The following is a 27407-nucleotide window of genomic DNA, read 5'->3' as shown; positions in this document are numbered from 1 at the left end:
CTCTCTCTCGCTCTCTCTCGTTAACTCTCTTGTTCTCTCTCTCTCTCATTCTCTCTCTTGTTCTCTCTTTCTCTCTCTTTCTATCTCTCTCTTGTTCTCTCTCTCTCTCTCTCTCTTGTTCTCTCTCTCTGTCTCCTTCTCTCTTGTTCTCTCTCTTGTTCTCTCTCTCTCTCTCCCTCTCTCTTGTTCTCTCTCTCGTTCTCTCTCTCTCTTGTTCTCTCTCTCATTCTCTCTCTCTCTCTTGTTCTCTCTCTCTCTTGTTTTTTATCTCTCTCTCTTGTTCTTTCTCTCTCTCTCTCTCATTCTCTCTCTATCTCGCTCTCTCTCTTGCTCTCTCTCTCTCTCTTTCTCTCTCTCTCTTTCTTGTTCTCTCTCTCTCTCTCTCGTTCTCTCTCTTGTTCTGTCTCTCTCTCTCTCTTTCTTGTTCTCTCTCTCTCGTTCTCTCTCTCTCTCTTGTTCTCTCTCTCTTGTTCTCTCTCTCGCTATCTCTCTTGTTCTCTCTCTCTCATTCTCTCTCTTGTTCTCTCTTTCGCTCTCTTTCTATCTCTCTCTTGTTCTCTCTCTCTCTCTCTCATTCTCTCTCTCTCTTTCTTGTTCTCTCTCTATCTCTCATTCTCTCTCTCTTGTTCTCTCTCTCTTTCTTGTTCTCTCTCTCTCTCAATCTCTCTCTCTCTCTCTCGTTCTCTCTCTCTCTCTCAATCTCTCTCTCTCGTTCTCTCTCTCTTTCCCTATCTCTTGCTCTCTCTCTCTCTCTCTCTTGTTCTCTCTCTCTTGTTCTCTCTCTCTTTCTTGTTCTCTCTCTCTCTCTCACTCTTGTTCTCTCTCATTCTTCTCTCTCTCTCTCTCTCTCTCTCTCTCTCTCTCTCTCTCTCTCTTGTTCTCTCTCTCTCTCTCACTCTTGTTCTCTCTCATTCTTTCTCTCTCTCTCTCTCTCTCTCTCTCTCTCTCTCTCTCTCTCTCTCTCTCTCTTGTTCTCTCTCTCTCTCGTTCTCTGTCTGTCTCTCTCTCTTATTCTCCCTCTCTTTTCTCTCTCTCGCTATACTTTTTTTTAATAATTACTAAAAGGTTTTCCTGGAAAATGATCACTTGGTAGTTCTATTGTATTAGACAATGAATGTTTTATTGCGATGTCTTATCCCATGATGTACAGCCAACTATGTAGCTGTGTGACAGTGCCATAATATCCTTTGTGAGCAGGCATTGTGCTATTGCCAATTTACTAATCATCATTTTTACCCACTTTGTAAGGGATCTTCTCTAGTCTACAAGGAAGTTGCCTTCAGGGAATTCTGAAGGGTTAATGAATCCTTTCAGGCTACACCCAGACATAGCTGTGTACTGTGTACAGAATACCCATGTACAAGTTCTCATTGCAAAGCCATTCCACTGGCGATTTGTGCCGTCTCCTCCTATCTTGTACCTGGACCATCAATAAAAGTCAGTGGAAGGTTTGGAGAAAACACTCGGTAGGTGTATTATTATTTCTTTACATATTTATATAAACTGGTTAAGGATTATTATTATGTTGTCTGCTTTTACCTTTCATTTTTTACGGTTGCATTTCTTTTGAGTAACCCATGCAGGATTTTCTTAATTTGTGGTGACATTGAAGTGAATACAAAGAAATGTAGATTATCAGATACATTATCAGAGCCTATTAGATAATGCCATCCTAGAAAATACTGTTTTCCCTGTCTGTTTTTTACAAGCATCTTTAAATCAGTATTAAACCCAAAAGTAATCCTTTATTCTATTGCAGCTTACCAATTCTTAGATGTGATGGCTGCTTTAGTTTTCTTTTATAGGCATCTTTCTTCTATTTTCATCTGGTAATGAAGCCAGCAAGTCTGTTGTTTTTCAAGCTCTCCAGCAGAATGTATTAGTTTACTTGAATAAGAAAAAACATTTACCACTGGAAGGGGTGATTACAATGATCAGCTTTTATTTATGTAAAACGTTTATCCCAAAAGGAAAAAAATCGGTTTGCTGTAACTGATTATAAAGTGTGAGCTGGAGTTTGGCTTCATTTCGTTGATGTATTCAAATCTGCTAATACATTTAACTCAATTTCACCTCCGGACTGACAATTCTGCTGTGTGCTGTGCCTCCTGTTCTCATTCCTCCAGAGGTATGTCTCACTAATACAGGAGGTGTGTTACTAACCAGATCAACAGGTGAAAACAGAGGGGGAGAAAGACAGAAAAAAGAAAACTGATGGCAATCTAATGACTGGTAAGCTGCAAAATATTTCATTTTTGGTTTTGAGTTTAACCACATGCTGACCAGCCACCGCAGTTGTACTGTGGCAGAATGGGCTGGGCGAAAAACAATGTTATGTAACGTTGCTTCGCCCTGTGTATCCCACGATCGCTCGGGGCACACCAAGAACCGGGATTTGTGTGTGTAAACACACAGTTTCCGGTTCTCTGAGGGGAGAAGTGACAGATCATCTGTTCATTCAGAGTATGAACATCGATCTGTCATCTCCCCTACACAGTCCCCTCCTCCCTTCAGTTAGAATCACCTCCTAGGGAACACAATTAACCCCTTGATTGCCCCCCCTAGTGTTAACCTCTTTCCCTGCCAGTGACATTTTTACAGTAATCAATGCATTTTTATAGCACTGATCGCTGTACAGATGCCAGTGGTCCCAAAAATGTGTCAAAATTGTATGACATCTTTCAACAAATGGGATAAAAAGGTATATACCCGTAGCTATTATGTTTAACCTTACTCCTACAACAACAATATGACTTGTAATCTGTATGAGAAGTCTATCGACTTTACTGTCGATGCTTTGTACGTTTATTTTAATGTTCAAATAAAATCTTCTACTGTTAAAAAAAAAAAATTGTCCTACATGTCCGCTATAATGTCGTAGTCCCGATAAAAATCGCAGATTACTGCCATTACTAGTAAAAAAAAAAAAAATTATAATAAAAATGCCATAAAACTATCCCCTATTTTATAAACGCTATAACTTTTGTGCAAACCAATCAATATATGCTTATTGCGATTTTTTTTTACCAAAAATAAGTAGAAGAATACGTATTGGCCTAAACAGAGGAAAAAAAGTGTTTTGTTATATATTTTTGTGGATATTTATTATAGCAAAAAGTAAAAAATATTGCGTATTTTTCAAAATTGGCGCTCTTTTTTTGTTTATAGAGCAAAAAATAAAACCCGCAGAAGTGATCAAATATCACCAAAAGAAAGCTCTATTTGTGGAAAAAAAAGGACATCAATTATGTTTGGGTACAATGTCGCATGGCTGCGCAATTGTCAGTTAAAGTGATGCAGTGCCGAATCGCAAAAAGTGCTCTGGTCAGGAAGGGGGTAAAATCTTCCTGGGGCTGAAGCGGTTAATACCTTTTTAAATTCAGGTTGACATTACTGGATTTATGCCAAAAGTTATTTACTAATGCCCCTTTCACACTGGGGCGGGAGGTGCATTGGCTAGGTGCATATTTTTAGCGGCGCTATACTGTCAGATTTTCAGCGCTATTCGGCTGCTAGTGGGGACGTTTTACCCCCCCCCATGCTAGCGGGCGAGAAAGGGTCAAAAACCACCGCAAAGCAACTCTGCAGAGGCACTTTGCCAGAGGTATAGTCATGCTGCCCCATTGATTTCAATGGGCAGGAGCAGTGAAGGAGCAGTGTATACTCCGCTCCAAAGATGCTGCTAGCAGGACTTTTTTTCCATCCTGCCAGCGCACCGCTCCAGTGTGAAAGCCCTCAGGGCTTTCACACTGGAGACACAGCAGCGGCTGTTTCAGGTCGGTTCAGGCGCTATTTTTAGAGCTGTAGCGTCTGCAAAGTGCCCCAGTGTGAAAGGGGTCTAAAGGTCCTTTCAAATTTCTCCATTCCTGTGTGTTATGTTAACGTGTTACATGCATGCATAAAGTATGTTGTGTCAGGCATTAGTGTGTGTTGCGCTAACACAAGCCATTCTTTTTTTTTTTTAATGGGTTGCCAGTATAAAAGAAATGGACCAAAAAACAGCCATGCAGCATTTTTGCTGCCCTTCCTTTTAAAATAAAAGTACAGCAAAGCTTGTTTGGCTGTACTCCTCCTGTCAATCACAGGACTGTAGTTCGTTCTGCACTACTGTGACCCATTTTCAGCAGACAGCGGACTGAAGCCTGCTGTCAGCTGACGACACAGAGCCAGTCCAGGCTGGGGAAAGATCGTTCCAATATGGTTTGCAATCTGCCCACAACCCTCGATCAGCACCTGGCTTAGCCTCTTAGCAAGCCACTGAGAGCCTAAGCCAGCTGCTCCCACACCCTCCACAACGGAATTCTCTACAAACGATTGGAAAAAGTCCGATCGGATTTTTTTGTCTAAAAAATTTTAGATCCTGCTCTCAAATTTTTGCAGATGGAAAAAGTCCGATAGAGCCCACACACAAACTGATTTTCTGACAATATAATCCGATTGGACCTTTTCCTGTCGGAAATTTCCGACTGTGTGTACAGGGCATTAGAGTCAGCAAGGAACAGACGCTGCATTCACCTAGGTAAGTATAATTCTTGGGGGTAAAAAAAAAACTATACATCTCTTTTAAATATGTACAAGACATTTGAGTCTAGCATAGATTTTAAGGGGGATCCTGAGTATGCAGCCTGGCTGGCCGGGAAAGGATGGGAGGAGAGCCCCCCATTTACCTCCTGAGCCATATAATAGCGCAATATTAGCTGTTTGAACAACTCGACTTTACTGTAAGAATATTCTTGTAGTTTTCTTTGTATAACATACTAATTGTAACACTGTATAACTGCTTGCTGGTTTTTATTTACATTGTATGTTACAAAAATGTTATTCCCAATAAAAACTTGATTGGAAAAAAAAAGAGAAAAGAAAAAACAACCTAGCACATACAACCGAACCCAAAGGTATCCCTAGCCAAAGGACAGCTATGGGGACGTTATTGGTGAAATATGGCCATAGGGAATTGCGATGATATGTCTGGTTTTGACGCATATCAAAGTTGTAAAACTACTGTCATAAAGGATTAAAAAAAAAAAAAATGTATGTATTGGTGTATACTTTTAAAAAAAAAAAAAAAAAAAAAAAAAAAAATATATATATATATATATATATATATATATATATAAATATATATATATATTAAATATATATATATATATATATATATTTTTTTTTTTTTTTTTACACACACACACATTATATATATATATATATATATATATATATATATATATATATATATATATATAGATATATATATATATATATATATATATATATATATATATATATATAGATATATATAGATATAAATTGCATAATCTAGATACCAGGAAGTTGAATTTTTTTTCCCATGATAATACATTTTGTTTGGCAAGCAATATCCGTTAACCTTAAGTATTCTCTTGTACGTCTTTGTTGTGTTAAGGAGGAAATACTGATGAGCACAGAAATACTTATCTGGGTTAGCTCTGAACAGTAAACAGTGGAAGAACAATGTGTGCCCATTCAATAAAATCATGTCATAAACTTGGTATTGTTCTAACCTTTTTCTTCACCTGGAAATATGGCGGAAACATTTGCTTTAAAAACAAACTGCAAAATGACAGATCACGGAAAAATGAAAAGCTCCTATGTGGGTGGATTATCTGATAGATTAAAGTAGTATTAAACCCAAACGCAAATGTTTATTTTATTGCAGGTTACAAATTCTAAGATGTGATGGCTGCATTTGTTTTCTTTTTTTTTTTAGGCTTTCTTTCTTTTATCTGTTGTTTTTCAACAGAACAAGCTGTCCTGCAGATGTAGTAGTTAGAGGGTTGAGGTAAGCCATTTACCACAGACATGGGTGCTTACAATGGTCAGTCTTTGTGAACAAAATAATCAATAAAGGTTCAGTGTTTAGGCAAGGATGCTGCTCACAAATGTGCTTGCCAAGAGTAGTCCACCTGGTTGATTGCTAGTGCCGGTTCACACAGGGGCGACACGACTTGCAGCACGACTCAAAGACGCGACCTGCACATGACTTCAGCAGCGACTTGCAAAACGACTTCTGTATAGAAGTCAATGGAAGTCGCCTGAAGCCTCCACAAAAATAGTACAGGAACCTTTTTCTATGTCGGAGCGACTTGAGTCGCTCCTATTAGAATGGTTCCATAGTACAGAACGGAGCGCGACTTGTCAGGCGGCTAAGTCGTCTGACAATTCGCGGTAGTGTGAACAGGCACTTAGAGATCCATTGATTTCTCCCTAAGTTTGACCTTATTGCACTTTTCACTTCTACCACTAGGTAGCCGGGTACTTGGCGGTACTAGATATGAAAAGGGCAACTCAAGGTCAGGTTATGGGTATATGGGGTATCTCTGCCAATGTGCAGGGGTTTTCTTGATTCCCTAGGCCAGCTGGGAGAAACTATATATTCGGGTGGAGTCAGGTCATCTAGGTTCTGTGCCACCTGGACGGCTGTCTGGGTGGACGTGTGTCGTGTGCCCCGAGCTGCTAGGCTGGAGTTTGGACCTATCTCGGGGGCATCTGGCTGCTAGGCTTTCTGAGGGCCTATCCAGAAGCAAGAGAAAACAGTGCAGGGTTGGGATTGTGGCTTACAGTCCTGCCAGAAGTGACAGTTCTGCTAGCCAGAGAATCTGTTGTGGTCAGAGGTAGAGGGGAAGCTGTCGCCACAAAGGGACCATCCATCTTATTACCAGGGACCACAGTGAGTGACTGAAGCAAGTACCAGAATCACATTCTCACTGAACAGGCACGGTGGAGAATCAGGAAACTTCAGATGGTGATCAAGTCAGGGACGCAACCAGTGGAGGTGACGCTTGCAGAGCAGCCTTGTGTGCCAAGTCAGGGACCGAGCAGGCCAGTAGGGGTGAAGTTTGAGAAGTATAGGGAGTGCCAAGCTAGGGACCCAGCTGAAAGGCAAAGGTGACACTTGAGGAAGATACCACCGTGGTGATTGGAGGAGCACAAGGGATTCAGTGGCAGTGAATCAGAGGGTCTAGTGAGAGACCTGGAGCTCAGAGGGCTGAAGAACTACAAGGAGAAGTTGTACTGAAAGTGAAGGAACTGTTGCCATAGGAGACAGCATTCCTGCATGTGCAAAAGTGGCTTCTTGCTGGAGGCAATTCCCTGCATGGCTATCCTCTTATTGAAGTCTCGGAGTCTGCTAATTGAACTTGCAACTACTCAAGGGTGCCCTGGCCCTAACTCTGGCCCACCCCCCCCATACAAGTTTGTAAGAGAAATAAACATCTCTTGAGCATTCAAGAAGTGTCTGGCGCCCAATAACTTCCACCTTGCACCCACTATGCCTCACAACCCACCACATACTGAAGGATGACTGCTATCTCTGGCCCTAGAGGTTCTCATTATACTGAAGGAAGCCAGAGACCTTGCTACACGTATTCTCACTAAACAGAAACAATGGGTGACATTTACTAAAACCGGAGCACACAGAATCTAACATTTACTTCCTGGAATCAATCTGCCCTTAGCTCAGGCATGCAGGCAGGAGGCTGTGCTTAGCTGAGAATACCCCTCCTCATGTGGGAAACACATTCATTCCAGTGTGAACCGGCCCTGAATCTCTCAAGCTGAGGCCCGGATAGCAGTGAAAACCTGACAGGGGTTTTAATGCTTACACAAGCTATCCAAAACGTGTGTGTGTGTGTGTGTGTGTGTGTGTGTGTGTATTATTATTATTTTTTTATTAGGTTAGAAGGACATTGAGCATAATTTAAAAAAGGAGCCATATGAAAAGCATATGCACATGATTGGGTATTTAAATGCATAATTTACTTCTCCATCAAACATACTGTTATTAAAGTAATTCTGTCTGCCCTTTGCTAATATGGTATTAACTTAGTTATTCTCATTAGTGTAACAATATAATAACGACTCTGCAAATGCTTCCAGGATTAGTCAGTTATTTGCTCTTATTAGGCCACTGGGGACTTCATTACAGGCAGATTATTTGCTTCTACTGACAGTGCTATCAGTGCAGGGTGTCCTCCGTTGGGTGTTAGGGTCTCTGTAATGGACTCTTTACACTTGAAGCAGCCCAAAGTTCCCATCCGAAAAGCATCTCATGGTGTCTCAGAGGGTGTTTGACAGGCACCTGGGATAGGGTTGCCACCTGTCCTGGATTCACCCGGACAGTTCGGATTTTGAATCATGTGTTCGAGTTTCAGACCACCTGAAATCCGGACACATTATTCAGACCGGACTATGGCTTCCCAGCAGGATTGCTGGCTGCAGTTGTCTAAGCCAAGAGTGTCTGCTACACTCTTTTTCACACTGCCCAAAGCCAGCACTAACACCTCCCCACCCCCCCAATGGGAGAGGAGAGAAGGCTTGACCTGCTCTTCTTCCTCCCACCCCTACCCCTACCCCTTTGTATTTGCCCACACTGCAATCCCCAGTGCTGTGTCTCAGGAAAGGGAAATGGGGGGTGGGAAATTTGAAGCCTAGCAGCCGCAGATACATCTGGTTGTAAGGTGCTGACTGCCAAGGGGTGAGTGAGCTCACCATCCATCCCTGTCTGTGACAGAGGTCTCCCCCCTCCCCTCTTCTCTCTTCTGCCTTTGATTGTGTACATTAAGGTAAATCAGGGTTTTCAGAGCACCCCTTACATTAGAGTTCTTCTTTACATTAAAGTCCACAGAGCTCCCCCTTAAAGTGTAAGTGGGAACTCTGATGTGAAGGGGGCTCTAGGAACACTGAATAAAGGGGAATACAGGAAACTCTGATGTAAGTGGGGTTCTGGTTACCAAAGAAACCTTTATATCAGAGGGTGCAGTGTTTCCCCTTACATTAGAGTCCTCTCTGTACAGACTTCTCAGCATTCCTCCTTAAATCAGGATTCCCACCGCTTTCCTTGTTTCCCCTACACCAGAGTCTGCAGAGTCCCCCCCCCCCCCCTTACAGTGTAAGGGAACTCTGTGAGCTCAGATGTAAGAGCAAACTCTGAGGATTCAGATGAAAAGGGGAACTCTGTGGACTCTTGTGATTAACTTCATATGATTAGAAATGTTAATCGCAAAATATATGTATAGTTTCTACTTTTAAAAAAATTGCTGTGAGTGCAATCTCATCAGAGCAGTCTCATTAGTGCAAGCTCATCAGAGCCACCTCAGCAGTGAAGTCTCATCAGTGTAATCTCATCAGAGCAGTCTCGTCAGTGCAGTCTCATCAGTGCAAGCTCATCAGAGTAGCCTCGGCAGCGCAGTCTCATCAGTGCAATCTCATCAGAACAGTCTCATCAGTGCAATCTCATCAGAGCAACCTCATCAGTGCAGTCTCATCAGTGCAATCTCGTCAGTGCAGTCTCATCAGAGCAGTCTTGTAAGTGCAGTCTCATCAGAGCAGTCTCGTCAGTGCCTATCATTGCAATCTCATCAGAGCAGTCTCATCAGATAAGTCTCGTTAGTGCAGTTTCATCAGCACCCATCAGAGCAGCCTCATCAGAGCAGTCACATCAGAGCAGTCTCTTCAGTGCAGTTTCATCAGAGCAGTCTCATCAGTGCAGTCTCATCAGTGCAATTTCATCAGAGCAGCCTCATCAGTGCAATCTCATCAGTGCAGACTTGCCAGTGCAGTCTCATCAGTGCCTATCAGTGCAATCTCATCAGAGCAGTCTCATCAGTAAAATCTCATCAGAGCAGTCTCCTCAGTGCAGTCTCATCAGTGCCCATCAGTGCTGCCTCATAAGAGAAGTCTCATCAGTGCAGTCTCTTTAGAGCAGTCTCTTCAGTGCAGTCTAATCAGTGCAATCTCATCAGAGCAGCCTCACCAGTGCAATCTCATCAGAGCAGTCTCATCAGTGCAATCTCATCAGAGGAGTTTTGTCAGTGCAGTCTCATCGGAGCAGTCTCAACAGAGCAGTCACCAACTTAGTAGTGAGAAGGACCTACCTGGTCCTAGCCATACCAGCCGAGCTCCACTCACCATCCATGGGCTCAGCAAGCTGGGCTACCTCTCCACGTGTTCCTGCATTCGCCACTCCCCCACCACTCCGTTACATCCCGATGTCCATGACAGAGGCGTTTTTTCAGGATTTTGCCCGGGACACTCTCATTCAGGACTGTTGGCAACTATGCTCGTGTGAAAGGGCCTAGCAACACTGTTTCAAAGTAAAGTGCTGTATATGTACTGTATAGTGATGGACGAACTTCTGACGGGACGTTTCGTGAACGCGGACTGCGAACGCGGCCGATAGTTTGCGAACCTTAACGTTCGCGGCGGGCCCCATTGACTTCAATGTGAGGTGAACTTTGCAAACCTACAGGTCAAATTTGCAGCCACAAAATAATTACTAGCTGTGCAAACATAGTCCCACCACATGGCCAATGACATAACACATGTATGAGGTGAATCTGGGATCGACAACTACAAGCATTCTTTTTTTATGTGTGAAATTGTGACAATTCAGGACTGTGGAGTGCATGAAGGCAATGGAGGAGAGGGAAGGTCAGGGTAGGCAAAGAAGAGGGTGCAGGAGATGATCACCAGCAGAGTGACATACAGCAATGACACCTGCACCGTGATAGAGTCATCTGACACCAGCACCGTGATAGAGACCACTGACATCAGCAGCGTGACATACAGCAATGACACCTGCACCGTGATAGAGTGATCTGACACCAGCACCGTGATAAAGAGCACTGACATCAGCAGCGTGACATACAGCAATGACACCTGCACTGTGATAGAGTGATCTAACACCAGCCCCGTGATAGAGAGCACTGACATCAGCACCGTGATATACAGCACTGACACCTGCACCGTAAGCAGCCCCAGGAGTAAGTCAGCATAGCACAGGGATGGTGGGAGCCCCTCATAATGAGCATAGCACAGGGATGGTGGGAGCCCCTCATAATGAGCATAGCACAGGGATGGTGGGAGCCCCTCATAATATGCACAGCAGAGGTACAGCCCCAGGAGTAAGTCAGCATAGCACAGGGATGGTGGGAGCCCCTCATAATAAGCAGCCCCAGGAGGAAGTCAGCACAGCACAGGGATGGTGGGAGCCCCTCATAATGAGCATAGCACAGGGATGGTGGGAGCCCCTCATAATATGCACAGCAGAGGTACAGCCCCAGGAGTAAGTCAGCATAGCACAGGAGTGGTGGAAGCCCCTCATAATAAGCAGCCCCAGGAGTAAGTCAGCATAGCACAGGGATGGTGGGAGCCCCTCATAATAAGCAGCCCCAGGAAGAAGTCAGCACAGCACAGGGATGGTGGGAGCCCCTCATAATGTGCATAGCACAGGGATGGTGGGAGCCCCTCATAATGAGCATAGCACAGGGATGGTGGGAGCCCCTCATAATATGCACAGCAGAGGTACAGCCCCAGGAGGAAGTCAGCACAGCACAGGGATGGTGAACTTTACAAACCTACAGGTCATATTTGCAGCCACAAAATAATTACTAGCTGTGCACACATAGTCCCACCACATGGCCAATGACATAACACATGTATGAGGTGAATCTGGGATCGACAACTACAAGCATTCTTTTTTTATATGTGAAATTCTGACAATTCAGGACTCTTGAGACAATGGAGACGAGGGAAGGTCAGGGTAGGCAAAGAAGAGGGTGCAGGAGATGATCACCAGCACCAGCACCGTGATATACAGCATTACAGCATTGACACCTGCACCGTGATAGAGTGCACTGACACCAGCACCGTGACATAACACATGTATGAGGTGAATCTGGGATCGACAACTACAAGCATTCTTTTTTTATATGTGAAATTCTGACAATTCAGGACTCTTGAGACAATGGAGGCGAAGGAAGGTCAGGGTAGGCAAAGAAGAGGGTGCAGGAGATGATCACCAGCACCGTGATATGCAGCACTGACACCTGCACCGTGATAGAGTGCACTGACACCAGCACCGTGACATAACACATGTATGAGGTGAATCTGGGATCGACAACTACAAGCATTCTTTTTTTATATGTGAAATTCTGACAATTCAGGACTCTTGAAACAATGGAGGCGAAGGAAGGTCAGGGTAGGCAAAGAAGAGGGTGCAGGAGATGATCACCAGCCCCGTGATATACAGCACTGATACCTGCACCGTGATAGAGTGATCTGACACCAGCACCGTGACATAACACATGTATGAGGTGAATCTGGGATCGACAACTACAAGCATTCTTTTTTTATATGTGAAATTCTGACAATTCAGGACTCTTGAGACAATGGAGGCGAGGGAAGGTGAGGGTAGGCAAAGAAGAGGGTGCAGGAGATGATCACCAGCACCAGCACCGTGATATAGAGCACTGACACCTGCACTGTGATAGAGTGATCTGACACCAGCACCATGACATAACACATGTATGAGGTGAATCTGGGATCGACAACTACAAGCATTCTTTTTTTATATGTGAAATTCTGACAATTCAGGACTATGGGGACAATGGAGGCGAGGGAAGGTGAGGGTAGGCAAAGAGGAGGGTGCAGGAGATGATCACCAGCACCAGCACCGTGATATACAGCACTGACACCTGCACCGTGATAGAGTGCACTGACACCAGCACCGTGACATAACACATGTATGAGGGGAATATGGGATCGACAACTACAAGCATTCTTTTTTTATATGTGAAATTCTGACAATTCAGGACTCTTGAGACAATAGAGGCGAGGGAAGGTCAGGGTAGGCAAAGAAGAGGGTGCAGGAGATGATCCCCAGCACCAGCACCGTGATATACACCACTGATACCTGCACCGTGATAGAGTGCACTGACACCAGCACCGAGATAGAGAGCACTAACAGCTGCACTGATACCAGCAACTTGCTGCTGGGCCCCAAAAATATGACACCGCTCAACCTCTTCAAACAGGAGGGTACGGGCATATAGTACGGTGTGCTTTTTAGGTTGTGATTAGCAGACTGTACCTCACTCAACCCTATATACTGTAGTACGCTATACCTTACCAGTTCTTAGAAGGACCTTTGTGCAAATAGTAGGTTGTGATTAGCAGACTATACCTCAGTCCCTATACTGATAAAGGACTGCTGCAGAATAGGGCAGCAGTCAGCAGTAGTGCACCTCAACCCTATATATTGTGGACCTATACCAGTCCTTAAGGATTAGCAGACTGTACCTCACTCAACCCTATATACTGTAGTACGCTATACCTTACCAGTCCTTAGAAGGATCTTTGTGCAACTAGTAGGCTGTGATTATCAGACTGTACCTCAGTCCCTATACTCATAAAGGACTGCTGCAGAATAGGGCAGCAGTCAGCAGTAGTGCACCTCAACCCTATATATTGTGGACCTATACCAGTCCTTAAGGATTAGCAGACTGTACCTCACTCAACCCTATATACTGTAGTACGCTATACCTTACCAGTCCTTAGAAGGACCTTTGTGCAACTAGTAGGTTGTGATTAGCAGACTGTACCTCAGTCCCTATACTCATAAAGGACTACTGCAACAGAAGGGCAGCAGTCAAGTATAATATTCTTTCTATATTTGGAAGAAAGAATATTATACGTGTACAAGCCTATTACCATACCAGTCCTGAAAAGAACCTTTGTGGACCTAATAGTAACAGCTACTGATTAAACTGACTGTCCCTCACTGCCACACACAGCTTCCTACCTGTCCCTATTTAAACTGACAAAACACAGGCTCCTGCAACAAGAACTTAAATAGCACTCAAAACTATATCCTGTACTGCTTTACCATACCAATCCTGAAAAGGACTTTTGTGGACCTAATAGTAACAGCTAATGATTAAACTGACTGTCCCTGCTGCACACAGCGTCCTGTCCCTCTCTCAGCCCTGACAAAAGACAATCTGCAGCAAATGACTTGAATAGCAGTGCCTCAAACCTATATCCTGAACTACACCTATACCATACCAGTCCTTAAAAGAACATTTGTGGACCTAATAGCTAGCGATTTGGGTCACTGCAGTCTCTCCCTGCTCCACACAGCAACCTCTCCCTATAGTGACATACGAAAGAATGTAAAATGGTCGTCGGATCGGGTCTATTTATAAGTTAGGGGGAATGTCCAAGTGTCCATGTGCTGTAATGTCTCAATTGGCTGTCCTGTACCCCATGATGGATGTGTCATCATAGGTCAAAGTTCTTTTACACAGTAAACACGTAAGTCCGCGAACAGCGGCAATAGTCCACCGAACCGCGAACAGCCGAAATTCGACCGCCGGGTGAACAGTTCGGCCATCCCTAGTACTGTATGTGCATAAATATAAATAAAGATGGACACAGTGTTTGACAAGAACTTTCATTAAAAAAACATGCCCCATGATGTACATCCATCAGCAATCACATCGTCCAATGAGGTAGATCCATTTTTGCAAGGAGTTCCCCCTATAATCCATACCAAACCCGAGAGGAACAGAATTACCCAGGCCATGATTCATACATAAATTGAAGTATTTTATACTACAGTTGGATGTGGTCTTCTGAATATATATACTAAACTAATAGTTAGCTTGCCGCCCCTCATGGGCTATCTGTCACTGTATCCATAGAATCGACCCATTTGACCCAGATTTTATTACCTTTTTAGGACATCCTCTAGCATCATAAGCCATTTTGTATAGTGTGACATTGGCATTGACTAGGGCGGATCATGGGAACTGTAGTTCCAAAACATCTTGGGTGCCAAGGTTCGCCATCACTGGCCTAGGGCTTTCCAGGCTGATAATGTAAGGTACTCATTCCTAATCCAGAGGATTGCAATCAGTTTTCAAACATAGAAAAATAACAGTCGTAACAGGGTTCTCATATTATTGTCCAAAAGCTCCTCTTCAATCATTCCAAAAAGTCCCATCATAGGACTACATATATTTGGAAGGCCAAAAGTGTCTGCAATGAACTGAGTGACCTTAGATCATAGGGGACGCACTCTACTGCATTACCATATCATATGTAAAAAGGATCCTTCCATTGTATATTTATGACAGTTAGGAGTTTCTTTCCTCCCCATTTTATATAATCTAAGAGGTGTACAGTACATTTGGTGTAGATATCTAATCGTATCATCTTATCCCTGGCTGAATGACCGTGGTCATATAGGAGGCAAGCACTCCCTCCCAAAGTTCTTACGTCAGTTCTGGTATGATAATTTTCCATCTATCAGTAATTCTCCTGTTTTTTTTATTTTTTTTACTTTCAACCCCTATTAAAGTACAATAGTAACTAGAAATCAGTTTGGAGTGTTCAGGACTTAATAAGAGTTTTTCGAAGTTCGTATTAGCCAGTGTAATTGGTTTCAGTCCAAAACTGAGTGTGCTGCATGTTGTAGTCTTATATATTGAAACCGCCAAGTATCCGGTATCCCCAGCTCCATTTGTAGTTGTGCAAAGGATTCGAGTCTACCCATGTCATATAGTTTATGAAGATATTTGATCCCAAACTGAGACCATCTGTACCCATCTCCCAAGTGAAAAAATTTGCTTAGGCAGGGGTCGAAAAAAATGGAGCATTGGGATATAAATGAAGGGGTTGATCAGCAAAATGTTTTAAGCACATCCCCAATATGCGTTTAGCAGACTTGAGTATATCCTTGCCCCAAAGGATGAAGCAACTGCTGGCTCCACCCTCCCCCCCCCATTTAATTAAATTTGTTTATATAATTACATGATTTTTTTTTAGCAAAACATTGTTTGCATTTTCATTTTAGATATTTCCATAAAAAGACACATCAAAATCCTCAGTATCAGGCCCATGATGTCCTGGGTCTCATTGATGTCTATTGGGACACAGCCGCTGCACAGACACAACTGCTGTATCCCAATATGATATCCATGTGGGCGCGGGCGCCTGCAGGTGCCTACAGTGTGAGTTTGAGGACATGCACCCATACTCATACAGACAGGGGCAGACTGAGCATTCGGCCACTAGGGCACTGCCCTAGGGGGCCCCATCAGGGTTTCCAGCCTCAGTAAAACCAGGGACAGTATGTAAAAATCTGTGTTTTATTTACATCTGTCTCTGAAATGTCCCTTACCGGCATCCTTTTGGTCTAAAAATCCCAAGATTATAGGTGCCCCACGTTTCCAGTACCTTCTCAGCCAATAGAAACATGTCTGTGTATACTGTGTGATTGGATACTCTGTGGCCCCATAATCTCTGATTGCCTGGGGGGCCCCATAATCTCCTATTGCCCGGGGGCCCCATGAGTTGTCAGTCCACCCCTGCATATAGATGTCATATTGGGACACAGCGTCTGTGCCTATACAGTCATTGTGTCCCAATAGATATCCGTGCATCCCTAAGCTGGTAAACATGACCCTCTCATAGGGCACACATTCATATGCCCCATATGAATGAAGCCTTAAAAGATAAGTTCACCTTTTTGGGCAAAATTTCACTTTTTATAATAAATAGAAGCTTTTTCCAATGCCATTTCTGGCCCAGCCATCCCATTGTGCTTTTCTTTCACTTACATCATCCACAGAAGGTTTAGAACAGGGGTGCCCAACCAGTGGCCCTCTGATGTGGCCCGTGACCTCCTGCTCTGGGATGGCGGGTTGTTAAGCCCAGATTGCAGGTTGTCGAACCACTATGCCAGAGCATCAGTGTTGTGAGTGAAACCAGCAGTAGAGGAAGCAAGCAGCTGCGGAGTAGTGCCGCATAAGCCAATGTTTCCTGTATAGCATCGGCTCCTGTCATAGGTGGAGTGACATCAAGTGCATCGTGCCTGGGACAGCAAGTTTATTACTAGAATCACAGTGTATATATTGATGTATTTGTTCTGCAGTGGTTACTGGGCTGCTTTTAAACTGATCCACAGGTGTAGCTCAGTGTACCTGCGGCTTACCTGTACTGAGCCATAGACTTCTGGTTTTACCTGTGGGTTTGGTGCACTTTCAGAAAGTGCACCACACCTGCAAGATATGATAGAATTCTATGGCAAAGTACAGCTAACCTGCAGGAAAGCCAAATGTGTGGGTAGACCGCAGACCATCAGTGTAAATGTAGCCTTAGGCCCCTTTAACATGATCTGCCTGACCCAATCAGACCCTCCATTCACCTCTATGGAGTGGCAGATGTAAACAGACTTGTATTCGTTTACACCTGCCTCCTTCCAATCGATCAGCTAAAAAAAAACGGAAAGTGTATCTGTCCCCTTCCATTTGATCAGATGAGAGGGTCCATAGAGTAGAGTGGGCTGTGTCTGTGTTGGCTTTGCATACGCAGAGTGGACGCAGAACTGTCATCTGCTCATTGTGGCCCACGACTGGTTACTAAGTCGCTTAAGTGGCCCTTGCCCTTCAAAAGGTTGGGCACCCCTGGTTTAGAATATTGTCAGTCTTTTTGTATTTTTGAATGGATTTTCAGATTCCATCACTTCCTGTAGCTTGTATCAGCATTCACTTCCTGTTAGGTAATCTCCCAGAAGCCTTTACTTCCTTGTTGCATCACAGAAGAGATTGTGATAGGGCATGGTCCCCACCCTGGACCACATCTTGGACCACATCTCCCTCATTACAATACCACCTTCCACCTACTTCCTATACAAACTGATTGTACAATGTTATTTAGATCTCCCATCAGATATGTAGGGCTTGTCTGATTTTATACAAATTGAATGGATTGTTCAGGTGTGTCCTCCTATTCAATAATTCTGGTGTGTCTTCCAATTGCATAGTTCTGGTAAATCGAAAGAAAATTGTGCAGAGCTTGCACAATCAGACTGCATAGTGGATGGCTATCTATATACGAGCACATAGGGGGAAGGGACAGGGACATTCAGTTGTCAGGCCCCATTCAAATTCCTCCACTCACATTTCTGCAAGCGCTTGTTTTGGGTGTTTTGGAGCGGTATCACTCGTCACCCATAGGGCAGCCTATTCGCTTGAATGGGCTACCCTACACGCTCCAGAACTATTTTTTGAGCAGAGCATGGTGCGTTACTGCACTTTTTGGTGCGTTTCAGTGCATTTGCCACATTTGGAGAGCCTTTAACAATTAATGACAACACAAACATGATGCAAATTTGCAACATTTCTGTAACAAATGGTGAAGCACACATTTTCTGTGCAGTTTTCCATGCGTTTGGAAACACACAGATGTGAATGGAACCTCATTGTTTTTATGTCAATGCACCCATTTCAATTTCAGGCCCCATTCACACCTAGAGTAATGGTGGCGCATGGTTTTGGTTATTTTTTCCAGTGACACACATAGGGCAACCCATTGATTTCAAGGTGCTGCGCTACACCTGGCAAAGTAGCTTGTGGGACATTTTATTTTTTACTGCATTTGTAACTAATTTTTTCATGTGGCAAAATGTGTGTTTGCTTCTGTGTTTGGTGTGTCGTTAACAATTAATGACACTGAAAGCACAACTAGGTATATTTAGGTGTATAAATATGGCCCTACACTATACAGTCTGATTGCACATTCTCAGTACAATCTCCAATCTCAGTACAATAATAGGAGGACACACCATCTATCCAATCACTCTGTATCCTATCAGGCAGGCTTTTTCACTACATCAGGAGTGTCCCGTGGGCTGCATGTAAAATATTTTGATCAGACATTTTTCTAATCTAGTGATCCTGACAGAGAGCATAACCATGTTCTGACCCCACTTTTCTCAACTGCAGGTAAAGCGAGACAGTTTGGTCAAGGACCACCCAATCCTATGAGTGAAGAAGCAATAACTCACTGATGAAGTCAACACTGTGTTCTCCTCTCCTATTAACCAGCTTCCAGTGTAATGCGCAATGAAGGAAAGATTGGTTGTGTAGGAAACTAAAATAAAGTGACATTAAAGACAGATTGAGGTATGATTAAAATATACACTTAAAGTTATTTCAAATTAATACATAACAAGGTCAATGGGGGTACGTTATACATGTCCACATTTTTCTTTCAATATTATAGCTATACTGTTGTAGATTTTTACTAAACATATTTTACGTACAATTGAAACAGAGTAAGTAAAAACATTTTCCACTTTCTAACAAATAGTGACAAACCTTGGAGTACCTCCCCTGCTGACCGATGGGAGGTCTCTCTGCTCATATCATCTTCAATCAGCTTGAATCCCATCAATGGGCTCTTTCAAGACTACAACCACGTCAATTTTGACTTGATTTACAGTATTATTTTGTAGAGTAACTTAGATACAACTTTGGTTGCCTTTTATGATTTTTTTTTCATATTCAGTGGGGCCAAATTGCACTGTAAATCACACCAAAGAACCAGAACATGACCCTTTCCAAAAGTCGCATCATAGCTGGACACCATTGGAAGCAAAGTGTACGCACTCTACTGCATTCCCATACCATATGTAAAAAGGATCCTTCCATTGTACAACATTTATAAGTTTGGAGTTTCTCTCCTCCCCATTTTATATAATCTAAGAGGCGTACAGTACATTTGGTGTAGATATCTTATTGTATCATCTTATCCCTGGCTGAATGACCGTGGTCATATAGGAGGCAAGCACTCCCTCCCAAAGTTTTTACGTCAGTTCTGGTATGATAATTTTCCATCTATCAGTAATTCTCCTGTTTTTTTTTTTTTTTACTTTCAACCCCTATTAAAGTACAATAGTAACTAGAAATCAGTTTGAAGTGTTCAGGACTTAATAAGAGTTTTTCGTATTAGCCAGTGTAATTGGTTTCAGTCCAAAACTGAGTGTGCTGCATGTTGTAGTCTTATATATTGAAACCGCCAAGTATCCGGTATCCCCAGCTCCATTTGTAGTTGTGCAAAGGATTTGAGTCTACCCATGTCATAGTTTATGAAGATATTTGATCCCAAACTGAGACCATCTGTACCCATCCCCCAAGTGAAAAAAATCACTTAGGCAGGGGTCGGAAAAAAAATGGAGCATTGAGAGATAAATGAAGGGGTTGATCAGCAAAATGTTTTAGGCATATCCCCAATATGAGTATATCCTTGCCCCATATGAGGAAGCAACTTCTGGAACCATCCCCCCCATTTAATTTGTTCATATAATTTTTTTTTTTTTTTTTTAGCAAAACATTGTTTGCTTTTCACCATTGGAAGCAAAGTTATATCCATTGTCATGTGATCCAATGTGACCCAAGGTGCATCTGAAATCGCATCCGTGTGAACCAGGCCTCGTCGTTTATTCAGATCTCTCCCTTCTGCTTGTACATAGAGAACAAACTTCAAAAATTGAATTGATAGACACAACATGACTTATGCTGAGTTCTTTGATACATTTTGGTTATGATATTCTTTATTTTACACAGGATCCTATCCAAATATAATATGGTGTCAACCATCTTGGAGCCATGGATTATATTATTTCTCATCCTGCTCACGGTGCTAGTTATGTGTTTTCTGGCGATGCTGCCAGCAGTGATTATCATCCTATGGAGAAGAAGACACATGCCTGTACATTCCCTGGATGGGACTGTATAATCATCAATATAATGAAAAAATCGATCAACTGCATAACGTGTGAAGAGTGCTGCTGTCATTTCATGAACACACCCATATACAACACATACAAATAGCTGTGAAAATAAAGAAATTACTTTACGAAATCATGTAGTGAGAAATATTAGGGTGCCATTGCTGACCTCTCCTTCTAAAAATCTAGCTTTCTTGCCATGCTGATCCAGCAGATCAGTTGTTCTGGCTTCACTCTGACATTCTAATCTGCTTGTTTCAAGTCAGTGCCTGAAACAGGTATGTATACCAGAGACATCAAGGCAACTAGTAGTCTTAAGGGGGGGGTCAGAGATGGCAGCCCATTTACTTTAAAGAAAAGTGAAGCTACGGTATGTTGAGTATTACAATTTAGTGTGACATTTTGCTTCAAGTTACCTCTCTTGAGCACATACAGTAGCTCCCAGGGCATAAGTTTTAAGATTCAAGAGAAAAAAAAAGCATGCCAGGCTATTATCGAACACTCAAAGTAAAGCTTATTTGTCACAGTAATCATTAAAACTAAAAAAGCTACAATTTCTGTGGAAATTGTGTGAAGTGTTCTTGCCTCCACCTACTGAAGTGGGCGGAGTAACTGGGGGGGGGTCATAATTTTTTGGCTGATCATAATGTTTTGGCTGATCATCGGGTTGTCAGCTTTTGTCACCTCCCACTCTAGTTTTGAACATTTTGCCATTCATTCCTATGGGACAAATTTCGCCGCAAAAACTACGGTATTTCGTGAACCATTCGGCGAAACGTTCCACAAAGTAATAGCACACCAATCGACTGTCTATGTAGTGTAAAAACTGTGGGAGGAGTTAGGGTGGTAAATTTGGCTATAATAATAATAATAATATATATATGTGAGATAACAGTAAGTGGTCTTGCTATGCAAGAACACTTAAAGACAATAAACATTTTTTGGGGGGTTCTGAAGTTCCCCTTTATCTGGCTGCTATTCCAGCATCTGCAGCAGAGTTTAAATATGCTAACAAAATCCAAATGTGTAATTCTCCATTTAGATTCCTCCAGCACAATATTTCTAAGCCCTGATGAAGAGGAACTTCAACATCTCGAAATGTGTTGGATGTTTTTTAATGATTACTACAATTAATAAACTTTATCTAAGAGGTCATTAATAGGCCAGTTGCTCTCTTTTCTCTACCAATCTTGAGCCCCAACACGATTACTTAAAAATAAAACTGCAGCAGTATACATTGAGACACAACAGCTGGGGTGTCATAGTAAGTTTAATATAATGCTTAGGACAATGTATTCCAAAACTGAGCAAACCACATGCTCAGGATCACAAAATCATTGCTACAAGAACTGGTAGGATGAAGGACATCGATTACAATGGTTTATCTGCTGAATTTTTGTTAAACAGATATTTTGAACGGAAATGTAAAGAAAGTACATGGCCTGGAGCTGAGTGAAGGAGGGCCAGCATGACTGGGGGCTGCAGAAGAGGTGGAGTATTAGTGGGGGATTGTGATATGCCACAGTCTGCTTAGCAGATTAAAGAGTTCAAGGCAGAGGGTGTGTGCTGTAGTGGGTAGAGAGGAGGGGGGTGTTGGAAAAGTACAACGGAAAGTTGTTTATAAACTGTCTATATACTGCATTGATGACTGCATGAATTATGCCCGTCTAAGCAGGAGGTGGCGGTGTAGCATTATAGTGTATAGTTATGTTAGCTATGATATAACAGGATGTTTGTCTATCCTCTCTCTATTTACTTGGATGTTCCTTGTCCCTGTGTTTATGTTTCTCCATTCTGTAAAAACATGCAATGATAAGCCATATTACTGCATACAACAAACTTCCAGCATGATTTCAATACTCTGCTAACAGGGCGATCGTGTCACGGCTCAGTCAGAGCTCATCGCAGCATCAGTTTTTTCCCCACACTCCCTCCCTTGTTTGTTTTGGGTTGGGAGAGCCTTCTACTTTCTCAAGGTGCTGGGGTCTTTGAAGTGGGTTTTTGGGTTTTATGTTAGCTTGCCATTCAATTTCTTGGTCCTTTTATTTTCTTGTCATAGCGAGCAGGGGGTCTATTGGGTATTTGAAGGTGGTGCTGGGTAAATATCGGTGGAAAATAGTGGGTTGGGCCGATCTGAGGAATAAGTGGTTCTTCCTAACTGTGGAAAATAGTGGGTTGGGCCATTCTGAGGTATGAGTGTCCCTTCCTAACCATGGAAAATAGTGGGTTGGGCCCATCTGAGGTATGAGTACCCCTTCCTAGCAATACGTTGGTAAAATCAGGGTATTAATTAGGTTGAATCTGGTAGTACATAAGTGGTTAATTGTCCCTGAGCCGGTGTAGTTGTGGCTGGGGTGCCTTTGATTGGGTGACAGATAAAACCGGTTAGTCGTAAGTATATAGGATCTCTAAGACTTTAGTCCCTATTTTCTTGTCATAGCAGCAGGCAGGGGGTCTATTGGTTCTTTGAAGGCGGTGCTGGTCAACTAATAATGGGAAATTGTGGGTTGGGCTCATCTGAGGTATGGGTGTCCCTTCCTAACAAAATGGTGATAACATCGGGGTAGTAATTAGGTTGTATCTGGTAGTACTTAAGTGGTTAATTGTCCCTGAGCTGGTGTAGTTGCGGCTGGGGGCCTTTGATTGGGTGACAAATACAACCGGTTAATCATGCGTATATATGCCTTCAAAGACCTTAGACCGGGCATTAGTTGAGGTTGGTTTATTTGTTATGCATTAACTGTATTATATGCATTAAATTTGTTTTCTGGTGAATGTTGTATTTAACCCCCCTGGCGGTATTCCCGAGTCTAGCTCGGGTGAGAATTCAGAACCATTAGCGGTAACCCCGAGCCAGACTCAAGATCGCATCTCAGGATCCAGGATGAGCATGCTTACCTTATCCCCTGGATCCAGCGATGTCTCCCCGCAGTGCGAGCAGCTCGTCCTCCGCTTCATCTATCACGGAGCCGGGCTCTGTTCCCTGCGAGCGCTGCGACGCACGGGGATGGAGAACGGTGCCAAATTCAAAAAGTGAAACACACACATTACATACAGCATAATGTAATCTTACAGATTACATTGCTGTATGTAATTTTTTCACATCCCTTTCGTCCCTAGTGGTCTGCCCAGTGCCCTGCATGTAGTTTTATATTATAAAAAACTGTTCTTACTGCCTGGAAACTGGAGATTGTCCATAGCAATCAAAACTGTCCCTTTACATAAAAAGGGGTTTTAGACCAGATAGAAAACAGCGATAATAAATTAGAATCTGGAAAAAATAAACCGCGCTTGACAAAATTAAAAAATGAACTAACAAAAGAATCCCTAAAAACTCTATAGGCCTCAGCTCAGGTGGGATACACACACAGGCAGTAGAAAAAACAATTGAAGAGCTGTGCTAATTTACACTAAATAAAATAAAATAATCAAAATAACCATAAAACAGAAATTATCAATACATAAGGAACGGTTGAAATATTCAACCAGTTCAACCACATCCATATCCATTAATCATCAATTGCAAATAATGACAATGCCATAAGAGTGTTCATTAGCAAAGCTTAGAAAATGGTGTTTATAGAAAGCAAAAAAAGGAATCCAATTAAGAGTCCTGATAAAAACACCATAGTGACTTCACATATGCTTTGTAGAGTGAAGAAACATGCCCGACCACCAGGATAATAATGCGCTTACCGGATGGCAAAGCGTAATGAGCATATAACCTGACCCATCAGTGGCCTGAAGCATGTATTTATGGACCTTGTAGTACACTGGATCGTAATCTTGCAGTAAGATCGGTATTCAAATGTTCCACAGGGCAATTTCTCCAATAATTGCTCCTCTGCTGCCACTTCCAGCAATGTCTTCTCTCTACTTCCTCCCGAAGGAGGAGCAATTATTGGAGAAATTGCCCTGTGGAACATTTGAATACCGATCTTAGTGCAAGATTCCGATCCAGTGTGCTACAAGGTCCATAAATACAGGATACTGATCAAATTTTATCATACCCGGGATGTCTACTAGACTCTTGTTTGGACAGATTTAAGTGAGTTATTCCTAAGAATTGCAGGCCTACAATATAAAACGCCAAATTTCCATGCAAAACATTGTACCGCTTTCAGCACCTAAAATCCAACATAATCATACCGCCAGGGAGGTTAATGGTTTGTAATAAAAGGCTGCTATGGCCATTCAATTCCAAATAAAATGTGTTGTTTGGTCGTTTTGGAAGGAGGGATTGGTCAAGTGTTTAATGTTTTATAGCTAATCAGAGCCTCTACACTCTGCAGGTCCCTCAGTCAAGGACATTATCATTTGCAGGAAAAATGAATAGAAGCTATAAATAGACAAAATAATTTCCGAGAAGCTTCGTAGCTGTTTCTGTGGCCTTTGTTTTATGACTATATATGTATATTTAATATTCTTTTGTTTTAGTGTTTATCTTTTTATGTTTTGTACTCATGTCGTATTATAAAAAGGAACAAACCAGATAACCTATTGTGCCCCTTTGTGAGATCATGATAGATCACATTTTGTTTTCCCAACGTTAATGAACCAAACTGTTTAGTAAAAAATACTAAAACATTAAGTAGAACAGTACAAATTCCAACTTGTTGAAGAGTGCTTGAAAATTAACATATAACCTGTGTCAGCTGCTGGCACAGGAAACGAATATAATGCCCTGAACTTCCGTATTATAAAGCCCCAAGAAACCAAAAAGGTGCACAGCGCTATACACCTAAAAAATTTATAAAGTCAGCGAAATAAAGCCCAGGAACGTAAAGGGGTTTATTTACTAAAACAGGAGATAGCAAAATCTGGTGCAGCTATGCATGGTAGCTAATCAACTTCTAACTTCAGTATGTTCAATTAGGTTTTGATAAAAATAAAAAAATAAAAGTTAATTGGTTTCTATGCAGAGCTGCACCAGATTTTGTACTCTCTAGTGTTAGTAAATCCAACCCAAAGAGTCAGTCCAATATTATGTGCATAGCATGATAATAAATTCAAACTCGTATCTGTGCTCTGTGATTTTGTCCAATAACATTGGTGCAACTTCAGATTGTATATAAGCGTGTCCTGTTCCAACTCAGTACCTCCAACGCCATCCCAGTAGGTGGTTCCCCAATATGAACAAATAAATAAAAATTACTTGGTGGACCAACTATTTTAATAATTAGAAAGAAATAATTAGAAATAAAGTAATTTAAAGAATATATTTATTTATTCATATGGTTTTAGGGCCCTCCTTTTTACATTATTTTATATCATGTTTTAACAATGTCTTTTTATATGGTTATATCAATATTTGTCTGCACTACATTTGTTATATTTGTTGTATTTATTGTGGTTTACATATTTTTATACATGTATTATTTGGCAGTAGTATTTTATACTTTTAATGGGGGTAGTCAATATAGATTTTTGCTGTGTTTGCCCTATATCACCACAAGATGGCAATGCACTGTATATAGGGCATTAGGCACAAATACTGTATATTGATATTGTTAAAGCGGAGTTTCACCCAAAAGTGGAACTTCTGCTTTAAGGACTCCTGACCCCCTGACATGCCTCATTTGGCATGTAAATTTTTTTGGGGGGGGTGGGGTACCTAGTTTTGACAGGTACCCGGCTCCCACTTCCGCTCGAAATGCTGCCTAGGCAGCTCAAGTGGAAGTTCTCCTCTCCCCCTCCCTCCCTGCCCTGCAATCTTCTGGGACATGTCACAGGTCCCAGAAGATTGCCCAGCCATTTGTGACATGCAGCATGACTCGCGCATGCGTAGTGCGCACCCGGCTGTGAATATGCAAGCTGTCACAGCCAGGTGCCCACACTAGTGATATCGGTGCCGGGTAGAAGTGGGGGAGAGAGCCGAGGCTTTGGGCAGCCGCCATTGCTGAACCATGGGACAAGTGAGTGTGTGTTTATTGAAAGTCAGCAGATACACTTTTTGTAGCTGCTGACTTTCAATAAACACAGAGACTGCTAAAACTCTGCTTTAAATAGATGTAAGAATGTATAATAACATACTAAGACATTAAAGTGATTGTAAAGTCTGTTTTAAAAAAATAAAAATAAACATGTTATACTTACCTATTCTGTGTAGTGGTTTTGCACAGGGCAGCCCAGATCCTCCTCTTCTTGGGTGCCTCTTTGCTGCTCCTGGCCCCTCCCTCCTGTTGAGTGCCCCCACAGCAAACAGCTTGCTATGGGGGCACCCGAGCTGAGCTGCAGCTCCGTGTGTCCATTCAGACACAGAGCTGCCATTCGGCCCCGCCCCCTCTCTCCCCTGATTGGCTAAATTACTTTGATTTGACCACTGCTGTATCTCAGCCAATCAGGAGGGAGAGTCCCGGGCTGCCGAGGGATCTCTGGACATTGCTGGACAGAGGGGGAGCTCAGGTAAATATTAGGGGGTGCTGGGGCGGCTGCTAACACAGAAGGGTTTTTATCTTAATGCATAGAATGCATTAAGGTAAAAAACCTTCTGCCTTTACAATTCCTTTAAGATCATTTTTTGTTGTGCCATCTTGGGAGGAGATAAGAGGTCTGCCTTTCATTTTGTAAAGCACTTTTCAAACTGTTGGTGCTATATAAATTCTGTAAAATAATAATGTATTATTAACCCTTTCATGACTAAGCCTATTTTTGGAATTTGGTGTTAGTTAAAATCCATATTTTTTGCTAGAAAATTACTTGGAACCCCCAAACATTATATATATTTTTTTAGCAGAGACTCTAGAGAATAAAACGGCGATTGTTGCAATATTTTATGTCACACGGTATTTGCGCAGTGGTGTTTTAAACGCAACTTTTTGGGAAAAGGGACACTTTCATGAATAAAAAAAAAAAAAAAACAGTAAAATTAGCCCAATTTTTTTGCGTAATGTGAAAGATAACGTTACGCCGAGTAAATAAATACCAAACATGTCACACTTTATAATTGCGCGCACTTGTAGATTGACGACAAAATACGGTACCTAAAAATCTCAATAGGCAACGCTTTTAAAAAAAA

At 42.3% G+C, this 27407-nt stretch overlaps 1 long non-coding RNA gene across 1 annotated transcript; it reads left to right on the top strand.

The window, feature by feature from the left end:
- Nucleotides 1-1011: 1011 nt before the first annotated feature.
- LOC143930541 (uncharacterized) lies at nt 1012-27023 on the top strand. Its single transcript, XR_013262792.1, has 3 exons — nt 1012-1466; nt 18603-18782; nt 20226-27023. It is a non-coding gene; the product is annotated as an uncharacterized LOC143930541 (long non-coding RNA).
- The last annotated feature ends 384 nt before the right edge of the window (nt 27024-27407 follow it).

The sequence above is a fragment of the Lithobates pipiens genome, unplaced genomic scaffold, assembly GCF_037356315.1.
Source record: "Lithobates pipiens isolate NorthernLeopardFrog02 unplaced genomic scaffold, aLitPip1_a1.2 Scaffold_25, whole genome shotgun sequence".
Taxonomy (NCBI): domain Eukaryota; kingdom Metazoa; phylum Chordata; class Amphibia; order Anura; family Ranidae; genus Lithobates; species Lithobates pipiens.
This window is presented reverse-complemented; position numbering and strand designations above follow the sequence as displayed.